Raw genomic sequence first — 4500 nt, forward strand, 5'->3', positions numbered from 1 at the left:
TTATTATGGTCTGGTTAAATTGAAAAGTATTAATTTCAATGGAAAATTCTGGCAGGAAAGGAATGCGCCCATTTTACAAGGATATTTAAGTGAAAGAGAATTTGTACTCACCAATATGTATGTATCAGATGTACCGTTTAGTTTTGTTGGATAGTTTCTCTATAAGTTTAAACACGTATGCACATGCTTTTTTCCGCTATATATGCTCTTTAAGCTACAACATTACCATTGAGTTAAATACTCTACAACATTCTGTAAAATGTACTTTTTTCAAAGTGTATCAGCTATATCAATTTTAACATAGATGATTTTAATGTATATATATATCAATTTTAAGCCTTTTCATCTTAACTTAGTTTAATATGTTGAACTTGTAATAATAAATTTTATGCCATGTTTATAGATGCTTGCAAAATGTATTTAAAAATTTGGCATGTATATGTTTGTTTGAGTAGGTAAACAATCCACCACCCAAATTTCTAAGGTATAATATGTTAATATACAATTATCCAATTTCAGTATTTAAGCTTTATAATGTTATAAAGCCATGTGATACTGCATGCATTTTTTTCTATTTTTTCCTTTTGTATATATGTAAATATGTAATTTATGTACAGCATTATGTTACTTAAAAATGTGTTAAAGAATTGGATAAAGTATGGTGTTGATGTTTTACTTTCTGGAAAAAGAAAGGGATTTTCTTTTTGGCTGATAGTTTCACAAAACAAAGTACAAATTATTGTACAAAAATTGTAAGTAGTTTTATGCAGCTTTCTACAGTGTTATGTAAGGCCAATGTAAGAATAATAATAATGAAAAAAAAAGCTGAAATTTATGTGACTATTTTAACACAATTATGTAGATTAAGTAATGAATGTATGTACAAATGGATTTGACAATTAATTTTTGATAATTAATTTTGGTAATCTTGCAGTTATAATATTCTGCATTTAATGATATTTTGCATGTGATATGGAACTCAGGTTTTATGTATAGCCAAGAAGTACACATTGTTTGTATTTGATAATTTTGTTGCTATGCTGCTATTGTCAACAATACTGTCTTTTGTATTTTTTGTTTTGGCAGGTTCAAAGGATGTTGTTGGCTCCTCGTGGTCCTCACTCACTTTAAGTAATTGGTTTTATCAATCGATTTTAATTTTAACATGTCAGGTAAGTTTTTTTCTCTTCCTAAGGGGGATAGTGTGATGTTGCTACATCACACGTGCGTTGTTTTTCTACTCCTCAATAGTTTTTTCAGTTTTCGTTCGTTTAACCGCAATAGCCTTTCCCTACTTTAACTTGATCAACTAATTTTTCTTATCGATTATCACCACCCTAAGTTTAACCGTATTTCACTTTGCTCTTTTCCGCGTGCCTTCTTGGCGGCAGTCGAGGAAGCCCCCGTGAGAGAGAAGCATCGCTCTCGTTTTTTTTATAGCTTCAAGGCTCTTGCCTTCCTGCTCAGCAATTGTCCCCGCACCTCAGAACTACCCAATCCCCCTCTACAGGCTTCTCCCCCTTTTCTTAAAGAGATGTTTGAGAGAGTGATTTGAGAGAAAAACTGGAATTTCATCTAGATAGGCAAGAGAGGTATTGTTTCTGATGTATTTTGAACGCTTACTCGAAATTAATACTATGCAAATTCTGCCCATTGAAATTCATAGTCTGACACTTTTGAATCGTATACTAACTAATAGACAATGAATTAGCTCCGAGAACAGAGCTGCCAACAACAGCACTTTCATTTGGAGATTTTTTTAGTGGTAGCGAAACAGCCAATTTGGAAGTCTTAGACTAATATAATATTTGAAGTGACATTATTATAAGATTAAAAAGCAGTCAGAAACATTAAAAAAAATTGCCTTAGGAGTTTGACAAATGTGTTAACATTTTGCATTAAAAAAACACTGCAAAGGTACATTTCAAAATTATCTTTATTGTAGAAATCCTTGATTAATGATTTGCTACTCAAAATAAAAGATTGAAGACCTTCTAATTGAGTGTCAAACCCTTATATTCTACACACACAAATCGAAGTAATGCTTTATTTGTATTAAAGACGCGTTCTCACAAAAAAGTGTCCAACCAGATGTCCGGAAAGAAACCTACACAATTTTTCTATTTCAGCGCAGGTAGCATTTGAATTACATGCCAACGAGTCAAGTTCTATGCGTTGAATTTTACCGCTGACTAGGAATAAATTCTCATAATGTACTCATTACTAGTGATGTGCGAAAAACGAACGAATCGATATTTTAATCAACTCTTTCTTGTGAATCGATTCATCAAGTTCGTTTTTGAAAAAGAATCGATTCTTTTTTCTTTTTTTTGTCAATATTTTGTACTCTATACTTTATAAGCTTATTCAGAGTTAGTACTTATACTTACTAAACATCCGCATATGCATTTGATACAGCATTTCGTTTATACAATTGGAGCTTGCTAAAATCCCAACTCAGTCGAATAGACACAGGTACATTCTCACTCGAGTATCATGTGAATGACAATCTGATTGGTTGAAAATATTTACATGCGAACAACTTGCCAATAAGTTACTCGTATGTGTGAGAGTTTTCGCAAGCGGAAAAATCGCATCCAATGAGAATGACCCCGATGTCAATGCTTGCGCACAACCGGTTTCCGGAGGTGATTAAAAAAATGAACTCACTTGAAGGATGAAGGGAATTGAAAATGCTATTAATGCAATGCATACTGCATTCTGATGCAGTGAAAGGTATGCATCACTCTCTTTTTTTTTTCTTTTCATCTACGAAATTAATAAATTCTATTGATAAACAACAATTTAAAAATGGCAACAACAACTGAAAAGCTGTCTTCTCCAGTTTCGGTTCTTACTTTCAAATAAAAAAGATATTGATGCTGTAAAGCTCAGATATTACTTTTTAGTCCTTAAATATTAAAGAGCGAATTTTTTCATTCGTACGGTTAATTTTCAATTTATAAATTTCAGTAAATATGAAGCAAAGCAGAGTTTTATGTTATCGTTTATTCTATGCCAAGGAGCGAGAGCCATAGAAAATGAAACCGTTGCGCTGATTGGGTAATGAACTTACGTATGAATGCAAATGTCTGATTGGTTGAAAATGAACTGAATGAGAGAAAAAGAGTCGAGAATCAAATGAACGATCCTCTGATTGGTTGAAAATGAGTTGAGTCGAATAAAAGACTCACTGAACTGTTTGCCTATCTCTTAGCATTAAAAGAATCATAAAGCCAAATGAATCGATTCTTTTGAACTGTTTCCTATCCCTTAACATTGAAATCGGCTCAAAGAGTTGAATTGAACTTCTAAACGATTCATTTGAGTCGTTTCGTATCTCTTAACATTGATATCGGCTCAAAGAGTTGATTTGGATTTCCAATCAGTTCTTTTGAGTCGTTTTCCTATACTTTAACATTGCATTCGATTCACTGAACTGTTTAAATGATTCATTTGAGCGGTTTTATATCTTTTAACATTAAAAGAACTGTTTTGAGAAACGAATCGATTCTTTTCGCTATTCACTTTTTTTCTAAAATTAAAAGATGCCTTCAGAGGGATGGGGGTTATGAAAAGGGGCAAGTAACTAAAAATTTTCAGAAAAAAAAACAGTTTTTTTTTTTTTTTTTTTTTTTTTTTTTTTACGAAAAGATAAAAAAAATATTTATTTTTTTAATGATTGAAAAACTGTTTATTGCGAAAAATTTGAGTATTTAGAGTAAATATTCTTTTACTGCTGGGGGGAGGGATATTTTTAATTATTTCATTTATTTATTTTTTTCCCCCTCTTCTTTTTTTTTTTTTGTTAGGAATACTTTTAGACAAACTTACTGAATATCAATTCATATCCTCTCACTTTTTCAAGTTTTAATTTTTTAAGTTTTAAAACGCAATTTAACTATTTTTTTATTTTGTTTCACGTTATACAATTTGAATTTTTTTCATTATTATAAGTGAATTTACCGTTTTATTTTTTTACGAATATCTTTATTATTCATTATTGGTCTTTATATTAACAATTTTTTTTAAAAAAATAGTTATTTTTTAATAAAATTGATGAATCAAACAAATATTTAAAAAAAATAAAAATATTAAAATTCTAAAAAAATTATTAGCATTGCCTAGATTAGCAGTTCCTAAATGTTTCGCGGAACCCTTGGGTTCCGTTTAGAATTACAGGGGTTCCACTAGTTAGTACTTTTTATAGCCACATTCAACTGGGCCACCCAAGTGGAACATTCTGCTTTTGAACCCTAGAGCCCAAGATCTAGATTAATGGTTCCCAATTGGTGTTCCGGGTAGCCCTATGGTTCCGTGGAAAAGTTACAGCGGTTACACGAGATAGTACTTTTATAGCCACCCAAGTAGAACATTCAACTTCTGCCCCCTAGAGTATAGGATCTAAAAGAGTGGTTCCCAAATAGTGTTCCATGGAACCCTAGAGTTCCGCCAAGAATTGCAAGGGTTTCGCTAATTGGTACTTTTTTAGCCACATTC

This window comes from Parasteatoda tepidariorum, chromosome 5, assembly GCF_982258835.1.
Source record: "Parasteatoda tepidariorum strain Cologne lab strain chromosome 5, Ptep-v5.0, whole genome shotgun sequence".
Taxonomy (NCBI): Eukaryota; Metazoa; Arthropoda; class Arachnida; order Araneae; family Theridiidae; genus Parasteatoda; species Parasteatoda tepidariorum.